Here is a 21003-nt window from a genome sequence, read left to right on the forward strand (position 1 = left end):
AGAATTCGCTCAAGCACAGTCCCCTTGGAAATAGCAGGCGACAACAAAATTCCTTGGTAAAGATGTTAAGTTGAAAGGATCTATGTACAGTGCCTTTTGTTGGAAAGCACTTCAATTCCCCATGAGTTTTCAATCTGTATGTTGGCTATCTCTAGAGCACACCAGCGTGGGCAGAGCAAAAAATAGTTTTTATTTTTTACAATGATTGCAATACATGGCAATCAAATCAGCTACCAAGTCTTTGCCTGATTATGTGCTGTAAACAAATTCAATACATTATATAGTCATTATGGGACTGAATAATGAATAGGTCCCATTCCCCTCACCCGTCACGGGAAAAATAATCACTGTAGAGAGAACTGTTGGCACAAAGCTTGGAAAGCAAAGTTTAAAAGCATTGAAAGTTGCTGAAAGTAGTTTTAGCTTTAATAGGAAAAAGGTTTACAGCTCTGCATTGTGATGATCACTACTATGTTATTATCACCTCTGTTTGTTTTATGCTCAGCTTAAATGCAACTGATGTCGGTGAAAATCCCTTTCTGAAAAAAGCATAATGCACTTAGATTCTCTATTTAGAATGAGACTAGGTCCCTAGAAATAATGACAACTACCAGCACTTACACAAATGCTAACACTTTACGCTCGTTAATTTGCTAATTCACACAACATCCCCGGGAGGTAAGCGCATTTCAGTCTATCCTATTATCTCTGCTTTAGTGATGAAGGTTACACAGCAAATCAATGGTATGACAGGGGCTTATAATGCAAAGTTAATGCCTAAATGTCAGGCCTGCTTTGTTCAGAGGTAGATGTTGGGGCCTCCCAGGCTCCTACTCATTTCCTCCCTAAGATCATACCCAAGGAGCACATTCTGCCTGTCCCATGGGGAGGATGGGCTGTGAGAAACGTTGAGGTTTGGCCATGGGATCTTTCTCATCTGTGCTAGTGTTTCTTGAGTGATTCCGGGTAGTCTGTGGTCAGTACACAGAGCAAAAGCTAACTGGCCTCCGTAACCTTGGCCTCGTTAACACCACAGAATGAGTGCACTGAGCCAACCAGCCGTAAGTTCCAAGTGCCTTATAATGCAATAATATCACTGAGAGGTGAGAAAGAAAGAGATATTTTCTCTATTCGGAGATATAGCTGAGTGATAGATTATTTGGGCATCTTTTTAAAGATACCATTAAAAAATCCAATATTTAGTTCGTGATATGGATCACAAGTCAGCTAAAAATGTAAAGCTAACACTCCTAGATAAAGGGCTTATTACTTAGATGTCACTGGTTTGCAGATTGGTTTGGGACTTCTTGGAAGACATTTACAAATGAGATTATAATATGATGGCTACCATTGCATTGCTAGCATTTAAGTATTCAGTGTTAAAGCTATCAGATATGAGAATGATGGTACCATTCACAGAGGATTGTCCCAGCTCAGAAAAGAGGCTTGTGCCTTGGTGGTCCTACATACTAAGGTCAGCTGGCATCCACACTCACTCCAGGAATGCTGTTGGTACCCCATACCACCACTCACTGCCCACTGGATTCAAGAGATGTACCACATACAAAAACCTAGCCTTGCAGCAGTAAATGAAGTGATGACAGGATTCACATCAACCTGGAACTTTCTTGGTAGCATCTGGTGTGAGAAAATAAACTTTCAAGTCAAAATGAACTGGGGAAAGGAGACTGAAGCTTTTGGAAGGCAGGATAAACACTGGCTGATGGCCCAAATCCAGCGCTTGACATACACAAAAGAGAATTATTCTATATTTCGTCCCTTCCTCTCTCCTCCTCTCCCTCTATCCCTCCCTTCCTTCTCTGTCTCTCTCTCTTTAAATTTTTTTGGTACCTAATTGGTCCCTATGTATATGAGATAATCATAAGTAGAAGCAATCCTGAAAGGCCATCACCTGTATTTTTGAAATGTCAACCTCCAACATTGTTTATGAGAAGATGACACTAGAAACAATGGCAGCAGGGGACCTTCAAGATGGCGGAGGAGTAAGACGTGGAGATCACCTTCCTCCCCACAGATACATCAGAAATACACTACACGTGGAACAACCCCTACAGAACACCTACTGAATGCTGGCAGAAGACCTCAGACTTCCCCAAAGGCAAGAAACTCCCCATGTACCTGCGTAGGCAAAAGAAAAAAGAAAAAACAGAGACAAAAGAGTAGGGACAGAACCTGCACCTCTGGGAGGGAGCTGTGAAGGAGGAAAAGTTTCCGCACACTAGGAAGCCCCTTCACTGGCAGAGACAGGGAGTGGCGAAGGGGAAGCTTAGGAACCACGGAGGAGAGCGCAGCAACAGGGGTGCAGAGGGCAAAGCGGAGAGATTGCCACACAGAGGATCACTGCCAATGATCGCTCACCAGCCTGAGAGGCTTGTCAGCTCACCCACCAGGGAGGGTGGGGGCTGGGAGCTGAGGCTCGGGCTTCGGAGGTCAGATCCCAGGGAGAGGACTGGGGTTGGATGAGTGAACACAGCCTGAAGGGGGCTAGCGCACCACAGCTAACTGGGAGGGAATCTGGGAAAAAGTCTGGAACTGCCTAAGAGGCAAGAAAGCATTGTTTTGCGGTGCATGAAGAGAGGAGATCCAGAACACCACCTAAATGAGCTTCAAAGACAGGCGTGAGCCGTGGCTGCGCGGCTATCAGCGCGGACACCAGAGACGGGCATGAGACGCTAAGGCTGCTGCTGCTACCACCAAGAATCCTGTGTGAGAGCACAGCTCACTATCCACACACCCCCACCCCAGGAGCCTGTGCAGCCCGCCAATGTCAGGGTTCCGTGATCCAGGGACAACGTCCCTGGAAGAACACATGGCACGCCTCAGGCTTTTGCAAAGTCACAGCAGCCTCTGTTACTGCAGGCTGGTCCCACATTCCAATTATGACTACCGTACCCCTCCCTCTCCCTGGTCTGAATGAGCAAGAGCCCCCTAATCAGCTGCTGCTTTAAACCCTCCCGTCTGGGCGGGAACAGACGCCTGAGGGCGACGTACACGCAGAGATGGTGCCAAAGCTAAAGCTGAGCCCCAGGAGCTGTGCAAACAAAGAAGAGAAAGGGACATTTTTCCCGGCAGTCTCAGAGGCAGCAGATTAAATTCCCATAATCAACTTGACGTACTTGCATATGTGGAATACTTGAATAGACAATGAATTGTCCCAAAATTGAGGCGGTGGACTTCGGGAACAACTGTAGACTTGGGGTTTGCAGTCTGTAACTGATTTGTTTCTGATTTTTATGTTCATCTTCTTAGTTTAGTTTTTAGTGCTTGTTGTCATTGGTGGATTTGTTTATTGGTTTGGTTGCTCTCTTCTTTTCTTATTTTAATAATTAAAAGAATTTTTAAATTATTTTTAATTTTTCTTTCTTTTTCTTTCTTTTTTTCCCCTTTTTCTACTGAGCCGTGTGGCTGACAGGGTCTTGGTGCTCTGGCCTGGTGTCAGGCCTGAGCCTCTGAGGTGGGAGAGCTGAGTTCAGGACACTGGACACCAGAAACCACCTGGCCTCCCATAATATCAATCAGCGAGAGCTCTCCTAGAGATCTCCGCCTCAACACTAAGACCCAGCTCTACCCAATGGCCAGCAAGCTCCAGCGCTGGATGCCCCATGCCAAACAGCTAGCAAGACAGGAACACAAACACACCCATTAGCAGAGAGGCTACCTAAAATCATACTAAGCTCACAAACACCCCAAAACACACCATGGGATGTGGCCCTGCCCACCAGAAACACAAGATCCAGCCCCACCCACCAGAACACAGGCACCAGTCCCCTCCACCAGGAAGCCTACACAACCCACTGAACCAACCTCACCCATTAGGGGTAGACACCAAAAACAATGGGAACTACGAACCTGCAGCCTGCGCAAAGGAGACCCCAAACACAGTAAGATAAGCAAAATGAGAAGACAGAGAAACACACAGCAGATGACGGAGGACGGTAAAAACCTACTAGACCAAACAAATGAAGCGGAAATAGTCAGTCTACCTGAAAAAGAATTCATAGCAAGGGTAGTAAAGATGATCCAAAATCTTGGAAATAGAATGGAAAAAATAAAAGAAACGTTTAACAAAGACCTAGAAGAACTAAAGACCAAACAAACAATGATGAACAACACAATAAATGAAATTAAAAATTCTCTAGAAGGAATGAATAGCAGAATGACTGAGGCAGAAGAATGGATAAGTGACCTTGAAGATACAATAGTGGAAATAACTACTGCAGAGCAGAATAAAGAAAAAAGAATGAAAAGATTGAGGACGGGTCTGAGAGACCTCTGGGACAACATTAAACACACCAACATTCAACTTAAAGGGGTATTAGAAGAAGAGAGAAAAAGAAAGAGACAGAAAATATTTGAAGAGATTATAGTTGAAAACTTCCCTAACATGGGAAAGGAAATAATCAATCAAGCCCAGGAAGCACAGAGAGTCCCATACAGGATAAATCCCAGTAGAAACAGGTCAAAACACATATTAAAATATCAAAAATTAAAATACAAAGAAAAAAAATTAAAAGCAGTAGAAGAGCAAGAAATAACATACAAGAGAATCCCCACAAGGTTAAGAGCTGACCTATCAGCTCAAACTCTGCAAGCCAGAAGGGAGTGGCAGGACATACTTAAAGTGATGAAAGGGAAAAAATTACAACCAAGATTACTCTATTCAGCAAGGATCTCATTCAGGTTTTTCTTCTTCCTCTTCTTCTTCTTCTTTTTTTTTTTTTTTTGCGACATGCGGGCCTCTCACTGTTGTGGCCTCTCCCGTTGCGGAGCACAGGCTCCGGACGCGCAGGCTCAGCGGCCATGGCTCATGGGCCGCTCCGCGGCATGTGGGATCGTCCTGGACTGGGGCATGAACCTGTGTCCCCTGCATCGGCAAGCGGACTCTCAACCACTGCGCCGCCAGGGAAGCCCTGGTTTTGTTTCTTTGCAGTACGCAGGCCTTTCACTGCTGTGGCCTCTCCCATTGCGGAGCACAGGCTCCGGACGTGCAGGCTCAGCGGCCATGGCTCATGGGCCTAGCCGCTCCGCGGCATGTGGGATCTTCCTGGACCAGGGCACGAATGCGTGTCCCCTGTACTGACAGGCGGACTCTCAACCACGGCGCCACCAGGGAAGCCCTCATTCAGGTTTGATGGAGAAATTACAAACTTTATAGACAAGCAAAAGTTAAGAGAATTCAGCACTACCAAACCAGCTTTAAAACAAATGCTAAAGGAACTTTTCTAAGCAGAAAACACAAGAGGAGGAAAAGGCCTACAAAAACAAACCCAAAACAATTAAGACAATGGTAATAGGAACATACATATCGATAACTACCTTAAATGTAAACGGATTAAATGCTCCAGCCAAAAGACATAGACTGGCAGAATGGATACAAAAACAAGACCCGTTTATATGCTGTTTACAAGAGACCCACTTCAGACCTAGGGACACATACAGACTGAAAGTGAAGGGATGGAAAAAGGTATTCCATGCAAATGGAAATCAAAGAAAGCTGGAGTAGCAATTCTCATATCAGACAAAATAGACTTTAAAATAAAGACTATTACAAGAGACAAAAAAGGACACTACATAATGATCAAGGGATCGATCCAAGAAGAAGATACAACAAGTGTAAACATTTATGCACCAAACACAGGAGCACCACAATACATAAGGCAAATGCTAACAGCCATAAAAGGGGAAATTGACAGTAACAAAATCACAGTAGGGGACTTTAACATCCCACTTTCACCAATGGACAGATCATCCAAAATGAAATAAATAAGGAAACACAAGCTTTAAATACCACATTAAACAAGATGGGCTGCATTGATATTTCTAGGGCATTCCATCCAAAAACAACAGAATACACTTTCTTCTCAGGTACTCATGGAACATTCTTCAGGATAGGTCATATCTTGGTTCACAGATCAAGCCTTGGTAAATTTAAGAAAATTGAAATCGTATCAAGTACCTTTTCTGACCACAACGCTATGAGACTAGATATCAATTACAGGAAAAGATCGGTAAAAAATACAAACACATGGAGGCTAAACAATACGCTACTAAATAACCAAGACATCACTGAAGAAATCAAAGAGGAAATCAAAAAATACCTAGAGACAAATGCCAATGAAAACATGATGACTCAAAACCTATGGGATGCAGCAAAAGCAGTTCTAAAAGGGATGTTTATAGCAACACAATCCTACCTCAAGAAACAAGAAACATCCCAAACAGGTAACCTAACCTTACACCTGAAGCAATTAGAGAAAGAAGAACAAAAAAAAAAAACCCAACGTTAGCAGATGGAAAGAAATCATAAAGATCACATCAGAAATACGTGAAAAAGAAATGAAAGAAACAAAGGCAAAGACCAATAAAACTAAAAGCTGGTTCTTTGAGAAGTAAACAAAATTGATAAACCATTAGCCAGACTCATCAAGAAGAAAAGGGAGAAGACTCAAATCAACAGAATTTGAAATGAAAAAGGAGAAGTAACAACTGACAGTGTAGAAATACAAAGGGTCATGAGAGATTACTACAAGCAACTATACGCCAATAAAATGGACAACCTGGAAGAAATCGATGAGTTCTTAAAAAAGCACAACTTTCTGAGACTGAACCGGGAAGAAATAGAAAATATAAACAGACCAATCACAAGCACTGATGTCATTAAGAAGCTTCCAACAAACAAAAGCCCAGGATCAGATGGCTTCACAGGCGAATTCTATCAAACATTTAGAGAAGAGCTAACACCTATCCTTCTCAAAGTCTTCCAAAATATAGCAGAGGGAGGAACACTCCCAAACTCATTCTACGAGGCCACCATCACCCTGACACCAAAACCAGACAAAGATGTCACAAAGAAAGAAGACTACAGGCCAACATTACTGATGAACATAGGTGCAAAAGTCCTCAACAAAATACAAGCCAACAGAATCCAACAGCACATAACAAGGATCATACACCGTGACAAGTGGGGTTTATCCCAGGAATGAAAGAATTCTTCAGTATATGCAAATCAATCAATGTGATACACCATATTAACAAACTGAAGGATGAAAACCATATGATCATCTCAATAGATGCAGAAAAAGCTTTGACAATATTCAACACCCATTTATGAAACTCTCCAGAAAGTAGGCACAGAGGGAAACTTCCTCAACATAATAAAGTCCATATATGACAAGCCCACAGCCAACATCATTCTCAATGGTGAAAAACTGAAACCATTTTCTCTAAGATCAGGAACAAGGCAAGGTTGCCCACTCTCACCACTATTATTCAACATAGTTTTGGAAGTTTTAGCCACGGCAATCAGAGAAGAAACAGAAATAAAATAAATCCAAATCGGAAAAGAAGAAGTAAAACTGTCACTGTTTGCAGGTGATGATACTATACATAGAGAATCCTAAAGATGCTACCAGAAAACTCCTAGAGCTAATCAATGCATTTGGTAAAGTAGCAGGATACAAAATTAATGCACAGAAATCTCGTGCATTCCTATACACTAACGACGAAAAATCTGAAAGAGAAATTAAGGAAACACTCCCATTTACCATTGCAACAAAAGGAATGCAATACCTCAGAATAAACCTACCTAGGGAGACAAAAGACCTGTATGCACAAAACTATAAGACACTGATGAAAGAAATTAAAGACGATACAAATGGATGAAGAGATATGCCATGTTCTTGTATTGGAAGAATCAACATTTTGAAAATATGCTACCCAAAGCAACGTACAGATTCAATGCAATCCCTGTCAAACTACCATTGGCATTTTTCACAGAACTAGAACAAAAATTTCACAATTTGTATGGAAACACAAAAGACCCCGAATAGTCAAAGCAATGTTGAGAAAGAAAAATGGAGCTGGAGGAATCAGGCTCCCTGACTTCAGACTATACTACAAAGCTACAGGAATCAAGACAGTATGGTACTGGCACAAAAACAGAAATATAGATCAATGGAACACAATAGAAAGCCCAGAGATAAAACCACGCACAGATGGTCATCTTATTTTTGATAAAGGAGGCAAGAATATACAATGGAGAAAAGACAGCCTCTTCAATAAGTGGTGCTGGGAAAGCTGGACAGCTACATGTACAAGAATGAAATTAGAACACTCCTGAGCACCATACACAAGAATAAACTCAAAATGGATTAAGGACCTAAATGTAAGGCCAGACACTATCAAACTCTTAGAGGAAAACATAGGCAGAACACTCTACGACATAAATCACAGCAAGATCCTTTTTGACCCACCTCCTAGAGAAATGGATATAAAAACAAAAATATACAAATGGGACCTAACGAAACTTAAAAGCTTTTGCACAGCAAAGGAAATCATAAACAAGACTAAAAGACAACACTCAGAATGGGAGAAAATATTTGCAAAAAAAGCAACTGACAAAGGATTCATCTCCAAAATATACAAGCAGCTCATGCAGCTTAATATCAAAGAAACAAACAACCCAATCCAAAAATGGGCAGAAGACCAAATAGACATTTCTCCAAAGAAGATATACAGATTGCCAACAAACACATGAAAGGATGTTCAATATCACTAATCATTAGAAAAATCAAAACCACAATGAGGTATCACTTCACACTGGTCAGAATGTCCATCATCAAAAAATCTACAGACAATAAATGCTGGAGAGGGTGTGGATGAGATGGAACACTCTTGCACTGTTGGCGGGAATGTAAATGATACAGCCACTATGGAGAACAGTATGGAGGTTCCTTAAAAAATTAAAAATAGGACTACCATACGACCCAGCAATCCCACTACTGGGCATATACCCTGTGAAAACCATAGTTCAAAATGAGTCATGTACCACAGTGTTCATTACAGCTTTATTTACAATAGCCAGGACATGGAAGCAACCTAAGGGTCCAATGACAGATGAATGGATAAAGAAGATATGGCACATATATACAATGGAATATTACTCAGCCATGAAAAGAAATGAAATTGAGTTATTTGTAGTGAGGTGGATGGACCTAGAGTCTGTCATACAGAATGAAGTAAGTCAGAAGCAAATACCGTATGCTAACACATATATATGGAATCTAAAAAAAAATCGTTCTCATGAACCTAGGGGCAGGACAGGATTAAAGATGCAGACGTAAAGAATGGACTTGAGGACACGGGGAGGGGTAAGGGTAAGCTGGGACGAAGTGAGAGAGTAGCACTGACATATATACACTACTAAATGTAAAATAGATAGCTAGTGGGAAGCAGCTACATCGCACGGGGAGATTAGCTTGGTGCTTTGTGACCACCTAGAGGGGTGGGATAGGGAGGGTGTGGGGGGGGAGATGCAAGAGGGAGGGGGTATGGGGATATATGTATACATATAGCTGATTCACTTTGTTATACAGCAGAAACTAACACAACATTGTAAAGCAATTATACTCCAATAAAGATGTTAAAAAGAAGAAAAAAAATGACAGCAAGGCTGCTCTGGGTTTTTGTGATTTATTTACGATTCTCTGTAAGTATGTTAAAACTATTTTAGGTGCAAAATATATTTATACTCTAGAGCTGTATGGATCAGGTAGAAGTGCAATTTGGACGATAATATGTTATATGTATATATAATATGGATATATATGAATATAAGTATTCATCTCTTCTCACAGTCTAATAGCTCACAATCTAATGACAGCAATTTTCCTACTTAGATTCATGCCTTCTTTGAGGCAGAGATTGAGAATCACTGAATATTTAAAAATACAACTTCTATATTTATAGTATTAAATACTAATGGGTAAAAAATCAGTGGTCTGACCCTCATAAGGTCAGGACACATGGTTGGCATCAAATTTATGAGAAAAGAGCAAATGCTAGTTACTATTGCTGTCGGGGTGATGGAGTAATTTGGCTGATTGTGAGAGTGACTGCACTTCCTATTTGGAAACATAGGTGAAGGAGGCAGGTGCCCATGTGATATGATTTGAGAGCTCCAGGAGCCCCAGATTGAACCAAATCCACTTTTCTACCCAGTCTTATTCTCCCAACACTACTGATACTAGAATAGTTTAGATGGAAAAAAAATAGGAGTCTCTCCTCCAAAAAGTCAATAGTTTAAAATATATGTATTTACCTGAGGTGATGCAGAGGGCTTTGTTAATAAGTAGTGGCTTCCCTTTCCAATTTGCCTTGTTGTGTTTTTGGAAATGAAAGAGAGGAAGATGGGGGGAGGCATCAGGCTATGTGTGTGTACTTGTTGGGGATATTGTGCAATGAGATACATGAAAATACATTTCATCAGAGGTTGAGGAAACATGATTTGTCATAATGTTCCTCTGTTTCCACTTTCTGAATGCATGAGGTAACACAGTGAATAAGAAAGGCTAGAGAGTCCAATGTATCCTCATGGTCTAAGAATTCACTAAGGGATTCTATTGTTTGTAAACACAAGGATTAATGCAACAGTAGAGCCTGAGATGTCCATCCCAAGAATCCACCATAGTTGGGCATACGTACCCTATCAGATTCTTTTTGGTCACCAAAGGCTTGATGCCCTACGTGAAGGTGAAAAGATTCTGACATTACAGACAGTAACCTGGTCATAGTGTGAAATTGAAGAGGGGAATAGTTATATGAAAATGTGCAGTCCATGGAGGAGGGGTGACCAAACCTAAAACAATATGCCAATCTGTCACAAAAAGAGAATATAAATACATGGTCCAGCTTTGACATGATTCTGCACATTGTGAATATTAGGTTAACCAGCTCAAACCACTTTCAAGCCTTTCTCCACTGTCATAAGAGCAAGAAGCTTTATGCTTTTTCTGAGCATAAATTGATTGGGCTTTCATCTCAAAGCCTTCCCAATAGAGTCCTGAGTGAATAGATTAAACCTGTTATTGCATTGCTCTAAAATTCATTCATGTAATCATTTATTCAACAACTATGTACAAAGTACATCATCCATGAAATACCTGAATGTCACAAAATTTCAGATCATACCTAAATCTACACTGCTAATTTCCTTCCTACTGAAAACTTTGTCAAAGTGAGATAACTGAGGAATAAGCATATCATAGATACAGCTTAAACAAAACATGGTGTGAGACAGACCAAAGGACTCAAGCCTGTGGAATGTAATCTGGGAACTTTTAATTACTCCTCTAATAAAGTGAGTGTATGCCAAAGGTACAGGGCTGTGTGTTGTATATTGCATGAGTAGGTCAAGTTGAGATTGAAAACATGTGATAAAAAGACCATGTCCATTATTCATTTCCCTCCAGGCTAGGCATCCATCTGTTGTCTATGGAAGAACTGTTTCCTTCCTGGTGCTCCATAGGCACATTAGATGCATCAACATTGACCTAACACAATGCAACTATACCCTCCCAATAGGGTAACATAAAATAAGTGTTCCTGGCATATACTGCATATTGTGCTACAAAACATCCCGTTTTAATGATAATTAGTTGGCTAGAAAACAAAGGAAAAGAAAGCCTCTGCAATTTACTGTGAGCTTTCTTTTCTCCAAGACTCTTCAAAAATGATGGTGTGGCAGATTGACCATCAATGGACAGGCATTGTTTCCAGCAAAAAGAGCAAACAGAGGATGGGGTTTGCGCAGCTCAGGCTAAGAAAACCAAGAAAACTTTAGGTTGCTTTGGGAAATGTCTATTGAGTAGCTATTTGCATGCCAAACACTCATGAAAGATAATTATTTTAGACTGTTATAGTGAAATCATATCATATGAACTTACATCTTTTTTCCCTTCTGTCCCATGATTCCAAAACGGTTTATGTTTTTTTCTGTGCTTTTGGGGATCCTGACTTGATACAGTTTCTCACTCACTAGAAACGACTGGAAGGAAAGTGGCAACAGAATTAGGCTTGGGCCTAACCTTTTGGTGGAGGACAGCCAGTTTGTTGACTAGATTCGTTCTCTTCACTTACCAGAATACTAGATTCGTTCTCTTCACTTACCAGAATAATGTCTTTAAAAAAAAAAAGTTGAGCTCGAACTATATGTTCAAATTGGTGTTCTACTTTTTCATTTACCATTGTACTGTGGAAATTCTCCATTTCATTAAACTTCTGAAACATGATATTGAAAACATGATTTTTAATGGCCACATGCTCTTCTTTTTATATAAACATGTCACAATTTGGTTAACCATTTCTCTACTGTTGGACATGTAGGTTGCTTCCAAGTTTTTGCTATTATACTAAGCCTTGCAATGAATATCCTTATAGTTTATATCTTATTATATACATCATGTGTAAAAGTGGCATTGTTAAGTATGCAAAATTAAGTCCAAATTGTATTCCAGAATACTTGTATTAATTTAAATCCAATTGGCAGTAAGTAAATGAATTTGTCTGTCTTATTGTTGGGTATTAATTTTTTTTAAATGTGCTAATATGAAAAGTGACTAATGGCATCTGATTCTTTTGGCCCTTCTTCAAATCTTAGTAAAGTGGAAATTTTCATATGTTATTATCCGTTTATATTTCTTCCTTTAAATGCTGGTCATATCTCTTGCCCAGTAAATTGATCAATCTTTTACACTGTGATCCATTCCTTTATTGTTAACCTTAGGAAGTCTTTCTCTAGCCAGAGACATTTGATAAACATTCAACTATATCTCTTCTTCTTCTTATTTTTTAAAATTTTATTTATTTATTTATTTAATTTTGGCTGTGTTGGGTCTTCATTGCTGCGCATGTGGGCTTTTTCTAGTTGTGGTGAGCAGGGGTTACCCTTCGTTGTGGTGCACGGGCTTCTCACTGCGGTGGCTTCTCTTTGCTGCGGAGCACGGGCTCTAGGTGCGTGGGCTTCAGTAGTTGTGGCTTGCAGGCTCTAGAGCGCAGGCTCAGTAGTCGTGGCACATGGGCTTAGTTGCTCCGCGGCATGTGGGATCCTCCAGGACCAGGACTCGAACCTGTGTCCCCTGCATTGGCAGGCAGATTCTTAACCACTGCACCACCAGGGAAGTCCCGATATCTCTTCTCCTTTAAGGTTTGATTTTTTCTAACACTTATTTAAATGATCTAGAATTTATCTTGTTGTACAATGTCAGGTAAGTTTCCACATTGCTTGCTTGCTTGCTTTTTTCCTTGCAAAGAGGAAATGGGTTGTTCCAGCATCATCTGTTGAATAATCATGAATTTCTACATTGATTCATGATATTTCTTTTTTTGTTTTTGTTTTTTTAAGATTTGTGTGTGTGTTTTAATACAAGTTATTTATTTAATTTATTTATTTTTGGCTGTGTTGAGTCTTTGTTGCTGCACGTGGGCTTTCTCTAGTTGTGGCGAGTGGGGGGCTACTCCTCATTGTGGTGCATGGGCTTCTCACTGCGGTGGCTTCTCTTGTTGCGGAGCATAGGCTCTAGGCGCATGGGCTCAGTAGTTGTGGCACATGGGCTTAGCTGCTCCTCGGCATGCGGGATCTTCCCAGACCAGGGCTTGAACCTGTGTTGCCTGCGTTGGCAGGCAGATTCTTAACCACTGCGCTACCAGGGAAGCCCCATGATATTTCTTTTTTATATATTAAATTATCTATACTAGGGTACATTTCTGTTCCATTGACTTAAGTATTTTTCCAACTATTTTTGTGACTTCTGATTTCATTATTTGTCTCATAATATGTTTTAATACCTAGTGGAGATAATCCTCTATAATTTATATTTTCATTTCAAACATGTATTTTTAGGGCACATTTTAGAACTCTACATCATGCTATAATCACAAAACAACTTGAAAACAATACAGTTTGACAAACAAACCCAATAGGTACTAACTAGGCTATCCTAGTAAGGCTAGGCAGGTGTCTATTTCCTGAGCGCCCATGAGTCAAGTGACTCTAAAGTCCCTAACGATGTTTTTAAGAGTTCTCAGGTTCTTCATTTTCTTAAAGACTTAATAAGCCTCTTTCCCTGTCTTCTGATCACTTTTTTTTTTTTTTTCTGCTGGCTAACCACTTTTCTTCTGAAAGTACAGCACAGGCCAGCACTAAGGAAAAGAGCATCAGCAATTCTACTTAGAGATTTTATAATACACTTATTCTCATTATTTTTGCTTCGTCAAAATTTTGAATAGTTGGAATTAAATGTATAGTTTTGTCGTTGATAAAGTCTAGTGCCTCTAGTTTGTAAACCTTATTTTGTCATATATTTTATATGTTTTACAAATTTGGTTTCCACTAGATACCACAGGTGATAAAATATATTAAATTATTTTATTCCAACAGAATTGTATACATAGGGTGCTGTGCAAAAATGCATGCCTAGAAGCCAACCAATTACCTCTACTTAAATAGTTCTAACCCTATTCTAATCTCAGTGACATCGTAATGTTTTGAAAACTAGAAACAGGCCGTGTTATGTAATCTATATCCTTCATTATATGCAAATAAATCCACGCAAAGAAAACAGAAACCCAGATTACCATGGTAGTTCAGGTCAGCAGAAGAGATGAAAGTTATTTTAACGAGGATGGTAATGGAAAGCAATAATGTTAAAGTAGTTCAGAGGCTACTGTGACTATAGACACACAACTCCCATTAACTGTAATTGGAGTTAAGCACATGTAATGATAACAAAATAGACCCCTAAATATCTTTCCAACTGGAAAATAAGTAAATGTGTTCCAGGAAACAGCATGCCTTTGCGTAGAAAATACAGTATTCTAATTGAGATGCACAAATTATTTTCACATTGATATTGCTCAGGGTATGATGGCATTTTTCCTATACTTGGGGATGTAGATCTGCTCTAGGTAACATCTGTACAAAGAATGCCTTTCCTTTTCTTAATGCTCAGCATTCGTTATGTTATTAAAGGAAAAGTCTCAATAGTTGCAATAGATTTATTATTATTAATTCAGTAGCTTGTTATCAGCATGAAACTCTGCTGTGCTGGGGAAAAACAAATTATATTTTACAAAACTGCAGTAGTGAGATTAAATCACTTTTCTGTATTTCACTTTCTTCTTATCCTCCCTGCCAGGTAGTAACTTGACTATCTCTATTATGAACCTCATATTTTGCAAACTATCAAGTCTCGTAGTAATATAAAGGTACATTATCAAACAAACTCAATTATAGCAACTTTAGGAAGATTGAAATACGTGATAAAAGTAAAACCACATAGTACAATAATATTACTTCAAGGCATTAAAAACTTAATCCATGTTAAGCTACAAATGTAGAAAATACGCAATGCTTACTTTCATCTGTCATAAAAATGATATTTTCATAACATGTACAACCCTCTTGGGATTTTAAATGACTAGTTTTTACCTAATTGATAACTTGAGTATTTCAAGGGATTTTGGAAAAGTATGGCACAGAAAAAGTAAAATCAGTATATTCAGTATTTCAATGGCCACAGACCTTGCCATCGATTATCTTTGGACTCAATGTCAAAGCTAATGAATAGGATTTTAAAAAATGTCCTTGGTTTTACTTATTGGCCATGCATTATGTTCGCTTCTTCACTAGGAAATGCAGTTGGGCCCTAAGACAAATTTTCTACGAGGTTGAAAGTCTGATGACGATGCCGGCCTATCTGGAAAATATGGGAAAGGGTGACAAATAAAAATGTGAATAACGTTAGAGAATAGTTGGAAAAGCTCCCAAGTATATTAGATATGTGAAACTTACGTTAAAGAGCAAACCAGCAGAAACTACACAAACTGTAACAGAACTGCTCAGGTGTCTATCACAGTGGGTTACTCACAGTGGCTTCTCAAAAACTGTCTGTTGATTAATAATCCAATCATTAGCAATGAATCAGGAACCGATCCTGCAAATTCACCTTCCACTATACTGCTTACACACAGGGAATATAATTTGCCATTAATATAGGCAAAGGTAAGAAAATGCTCCCTTCCTCCCTTTCATCCACTCACAAATGTTTACTGAATAAAATATCTGCAGAGGGCTTCCCTGGTGGCGCAGTGGTTGAGAGTCCGCCTGCCGATGCAGGGGACACGGGTCATGCCCCGGTCCGGGAGGATCCCACATGCTGCAGAGCGGCTGGGCCCGTGAGCCATGGCCGCTGAGCCTGCGCGTCCGGAGCCTGTGCTCCACAACGGGAGAGGCCACAACAGTGAGAGGCCTGCGTACCGCAAAAAAATAATAATAATAATAAAAATTAAAAAAATAAATAAATAAAATAAAATATCTGCAGAGTACCATAATAAGCACCCTTATAAGTTATTAGGAAGGAAAGGACAAATGTACAAACAACTATAACATGAAACTAACTACATGTCTCTTATAGCATCTCTTATAGTCTACGTACAATGGAGGTTAAGAGAAGAGAAAAATCATATCCTTTGAGTGTAGAAGTTGGCGGGTCAGGGAAAACTTCATCCCAATTAGCCCTTAACAGATAGGTGGGATTTCAACAAGAGGAAACAGAAGTGTAGCTGTTAATTTTTGATTAGAAAAAGTGAGTTCCGGGTCCTTATATTGCTATTTTAATTACCAAATTTTTCCTATTTGGGGGGCATGAAAAGCAATGGATGTATAAAGGGAGAATCAGAATTTCTATACATGTTTAACCATTTTTTTCTAGGACATGGAGGAAAATAATGATAGGGAATGCACCAAACTGGTCAGATTTGTAATGTTTCCGTAAACACGTGATTTTAGTTTTAATGGTATTTTAAAAAACAATCCTGAATGATTTACAGAGAAGGCAGCAGTTTTGTTTCAAAACAAACAAACAAACAAACAAACAACCCAGAAAAAGCCCACAACAAAACCACCCAGCAGAAATGAGGTCCTCTGGCATCATCTGGTTAGGTTCTGTTGTTGAAGCCTAGCTAGCACTATTAAGAGTGGCAGCAGAAGAGCTGATCAAGGCAAACATAGATTGCAGTGACCTGGGCCAAGAGTACTTGGCAAGATGAGAGCTTGAGCAACCATTTGGGTTGATGCAGATAAACTAGCTGTTAAATGACAATGTGGATACAGGGTCATTCATTCCTACAACCTGTCATCTCTGTGTCTTTCTATTCCACGTGTGACAGAGATCCCTATGACTAAGGACGTTAGGCATCAGCCATTTCTCTGACTTTGATCATATGATGGACAATCCTCTGTCATTTTCTGTGGCAGTTGTTTGTGATCTGCCTGAGCTTTGTTGCTGATACGCTGACCTAGAATATATTTACCTGTCATCTGCTTTTGTTTCTAAATCATTCTAAGACTGTATATCTACTCTTTTAGTTTTTAACGTGTGCAACCTATCTCTTGGGTCTGGGCTACCTGATTCTTGCTGATGATGGAAGTTTGAGAGGAATCAGCCCAACTCCCCAGCTTCAGTAGCCCTGGGTACTCTGGGGTTATGTAAGCTCGCTGGCTTCTACAGCAAGGCAGAAATGGCAGGCTTTCCCCTGCATGCTTCCATTTCCCAAAGGACAGGATCACAGAACTATCCCACTGGCTATGATTTTGAGGAGAGAAGATATTAAGCTACAACTTACAATCCGTGAGACTATAAACAGGTGCTTCCTATTAGTAGTGTTCCCCACGCTAGCCTGTGCTTAATTACTTAACCAGTTGTATGGACAAAGGCAACCTGTATGGGTAATATCACAGGCACTTTAGCAGCTGCCAGTGCCATTGTTTTAAAATATAAACTGTCCCTTAAGGTAGAAGCCAGTCAGCAGTGGTTTTAAAAATGAGCAATTAGGACAGAGTTAAAACACAGCTTCTCAATGTCATATTCATAACTGACAGAAGTGCCTTTGTAATTGTAGTTTCTAAGGCAATCTATTTACAACCCAAGTGCAGGCTAAGCCTTTAGATGATAAAAAATGGTTACTGACTAGCAACTTATCCCTCATACAAGAAGTCTCAAAGAACCCTTCCTGATGTTTAAGTCTACTGGAATAAAGCCAGTCCTCACATTATCAGACAAATATATAAATATGGATGGCTGTACATCAACGTTCTTTGCAACACTGTTTATACTAGCGAAAATCGTAAAAAGTCTATCTGTCCATCATGGGGTTCGATAAATAAAGGATGGGACCCACATACACTAGGATAGAATGCAGCCATTTCTAAATTATCATATAGATCTGCACGTACTTGACAGAAAGAGGCCCACACTATAAACTGAAAAGGCAAGTTACAAAAGAGTATATCATATTCTTAGTCCGAAAAAAATATAATTTTTAGAAGTTGGAAGGCTATCTACCAATAAAAACAGTGGTTATCTCTGAATGGTGAGATCATGTTTTCTTTTTTATATTTTTCCATGTCTGAATTTTTGGCATTGAGCATGATTAACTTGGTAAATTAGGGAAGCAACATAGGTAGGACATAAAATTTTTAGCCTCCAGAGCAAAAGCACATACTGTTCTCAACTTAAAGGGCAGTTTAGGATTCAATAATCTGCATGAATTCTCTGTTGATAACACCATCACTAAGTACACTATAATGGGGGGAAAAAAAAGACCAGTCAGGTACTATTTTCTGCTTTGTTTAAAAAAGGGCCACAGAATGTTCCCTGGTCAGAAAGTAATGACTTACAAGTAGGCTGGTTTTAGGGCACAAATAAATTTGTCTTCATATGCTGTTGTCATTTATAAAAGGATATTATGAATCTTAGATTCTAAATTCTAAAAGTTGGAGTCTTAAGAAGTGAGTGTAGACATTGCCTATCCAAAAAGATAGGTATAAATTCAGAAGGATGAGGAGGTATGTCATGGCATCATCTGGAGAGCTTTACTCCAATGGTAAAGTCAAATGAGACTTAAAAATTCCTTTCAGCAATATGTTACCGGTAAATGACAAATTAAAAATAAAGGCTGTCCTTTGATGGGGGACAACACTGACCCATTTTCAATAAGACATACATACTGGGTTATTCTTCCTGGTTAATGCAGGCAGTGTGAGGTTGGAGAGGGGAGTCTTGGCACAAAGTATTACTATACTCTTTCTTACTACACTTGTACTAGAGCAACAAATGATGATGGGATAAAGTAAAGCTAACTGTAGTCTTTGAACTTATTAATGTAGATTACTAGACTCAGTTTTCTAATGAAATGGGCTCCCCTCATATTTATGCAACTGCAAAAATGATTCTTCCTAAACATGTCTCCTAATCTGCAAATAATAATAGTACATACATTGCAGGGTGTTAACAGAATGAGATAATCTAGTACTTGGCCCATATTAACCTTTTCATAGATGTGAAACACACACACACACACACACACACGCACACAGATACACATGAATCAGTCAACAATCAAGCAAAAAGTGGTTTCCACCTTTAACAGTTATTTATAACGTTGTATTACAAAGTCCTCAGTGTATGACCATATGGGTTCAAATCTTTGTTCCATTGCTTAATAGCAATGTTTTCTTAAACTTATTTTCCCACTTGTGAACATGAAAATAATATTTAAATACCTACCCAAGAGGACAGTTACAAGAACTAAATGAGGCAATAACGTAAAAGGACCAGAATGGTACCTGACAGAGCAAAAGCTTAACATTTTCATATTTGATATTGTAAGAGTCACATTCTACAGATTTCAGCATCAAGATCTTATTATACTTTTTAAAGCCTAGACAGCCTCATTATGGAGACTATGACATGTTTTAGCCAGTTTTGGGACAATGGACAAGATGCAAACATATGTTTATAAAAGTCTTTTTCAGATTAGCATATAAAAACAAAGACTAATGAAGATCAGTTAGGAAATCAGAATTTATCAAGGTTCTGACTTTTTATTTATTTCACAAGTCATCATGAGCGAGGGTATTTCTTATGCCATTGGGAAGCAATGAAAATCTTTTACAGCAATTTATTTATTTTTCTTATTGTCATCCCATGAGTAGAGAAATGTTCCCAGGCTTTCTACTGCTTCTCTGCTTTAGGATTCCAGTTGTCTGGACAGATTTGTCCCCTGGGGTAGGAAGAGATTATTTCTAGAGATTCTAGGCTGGCTTGAACGATGCATCTAGTAAAACCAGTTACTCATTTTTTATTTATTTTTTTTTTTGCGGTACGTGGGCCTCTCACTGTTGTGGCCTCTCCCTCTGTGGAGCACAGGCTCCGGACGCGCAGGCTCAGCGGCCATGGCTCACGGGCCCAGCCACTCCGTGGCACGTGGGATCTTCCCGGACCGGGGCACGAACCCGTGTCCCCTGCATCGGCAGGTGGACTCTCAACCACTGCGCCACCAGGGACCCCCAGATTTTTTTCTTTTTACATCTTTTTTGAAGTATAATTGCTTTACAATGGTGTGTTAGTTTCTGCTTTATAACAAAGTGAATCAGTTATACATATACATATGTCCACATATCTCTTCCCTCTTGCGTCTCCCCTCCCTCACACCCTCCCTATCCCACCCCTCTAGGTGGTCACAAACCACCGAGCTAATCTCCCTGTGCTATGCGGCTGTTTCCCACTAGCTATCTATTTTACGTTTGGTAGTGTATATATGTCCATGCTACTCTCTCACTTTGTCACAGCTTACCCTTCCCCTCCCCGTATCCTCAAGTCCATTCTCTAGTAGGTCTGTGTCTTTATTTCCGTCTTGTCCCTAGGTTCTTCATGACCCCTTTTTTTTGTTTGTTTGTTTTTGTTTTTGCTTCTTGCGGTACGCGGGCCTCTCACTGTTGTGGCCTCTCCCGTTGCAGAGCACAGGCTCCGGACGCACAGGCTCAGCGGCCATGGCTCACGGGCCCAGCCGTTCCGCGGCATGTGGGATCTTCCCGGACCGGGGCACGAACCCGTGTCCTCTGCATCGGCAGGCGGACTCTCAACCACTACGTCACCAGGGAAGCCCATGACCACTTTTTTTTAGATTCCCTATATATGTGTTAGCATACGGTATTTGTTTCTCTCTTTCTGACTTACTTCACTCTGTATGACAGACTCTAGGTCCATCCACCTCTTTACAAATAACGTAATTTCATTTCTTTTTATGGCTGAGTAATACTCCATTGTATATATGTGCCACATCTTCTTTATCCATTCATCTGTG

General features: G+C 39.9%; 1 protein-coding gene across 1 annotated transcript in view; it reads right to left on the reverse strand.

The window, feature by feature from the left end:
- The window catches only part of DIAPH2 (diaphanous related formin 2), an 887827-nt gene that overhangs the window by 5664 nt on the left and 861160 nt on the right, over positions 1-21003 (reverse strand). The window lies entirely within an intron of this gene.

The sequence above is a fragment of the Delphinapterus leucas genome, chromosome X, assembly GCF_059928025.1.
Source record: "Delphinapterus leucas isolate spDelLeu-1000000601 "Yukka" chromosome X, BTC_Dleu_Yukka2, whole genome shotgun sequence".
Lineage (NCBI taxonomy): Eukaryota > Metazoa > Chordata > Mammalia > Artiodactyla > Monodontidae > Delphinapterus > Delphinapterus leucas.